The sequence below is a fragment of the Penaeus monodon genome, chromosome 15 (genome assembly GCF_015228065.2).
Source record: "Penaeus monodon isolate SGIC_2016 chromosome 15, NSTDA_Pmon_1, whole genome shotgun sequence".
In the NCBI taxonomy this organism is placed as follows: domain Eukaryota; kingdom Metazoa; phylum Arthropoda; class Malacostraca; order Decapoda; family Penaeidae; genus Penaeus; species Penaeus monodon.
Window position 1 is genome coordinate 45847890 of NC_051400.1, and position 436 is coordinate 45848325.

Below are 436 nucleotides of genomic sequence, written 5' to 3' on the forward strand. Positions count from 1 at the left end.
GTCGAAGAAATAACGAATATAATTGTATCCCCTAAAGCAACAGTAAGCCTCACATGAATCGTAAAGAAAATGGAGTAATAGACTGAAAAAAACACACATTTTATGACAGCACGACACGCAATCAAACCATCAAGCTCGTAAAGTATATACTTGCTTGTTGCTTGAAGAAAAATCCCGAATCAACAACACCTCGAAAGTCAAGTTCTTAAGAATATATGATGAGAGAGAATGAAGAATTATCTTTAGTGTCTTATCTTTGCCGACTTTACAAGGTTAATTAAAACGTCTAATGCATTGTAATTAAACGTAAAGTTATTCTGTCGGATTCTCTATATTTACTTGAAGCGCGTTGGGGAACCACGTTATACAAAGTACCATTGCTCAGTTTGTTTGGAAAAGGAAGTAAGTTTTAGGCTAAATAGGTTTGATATTGAAA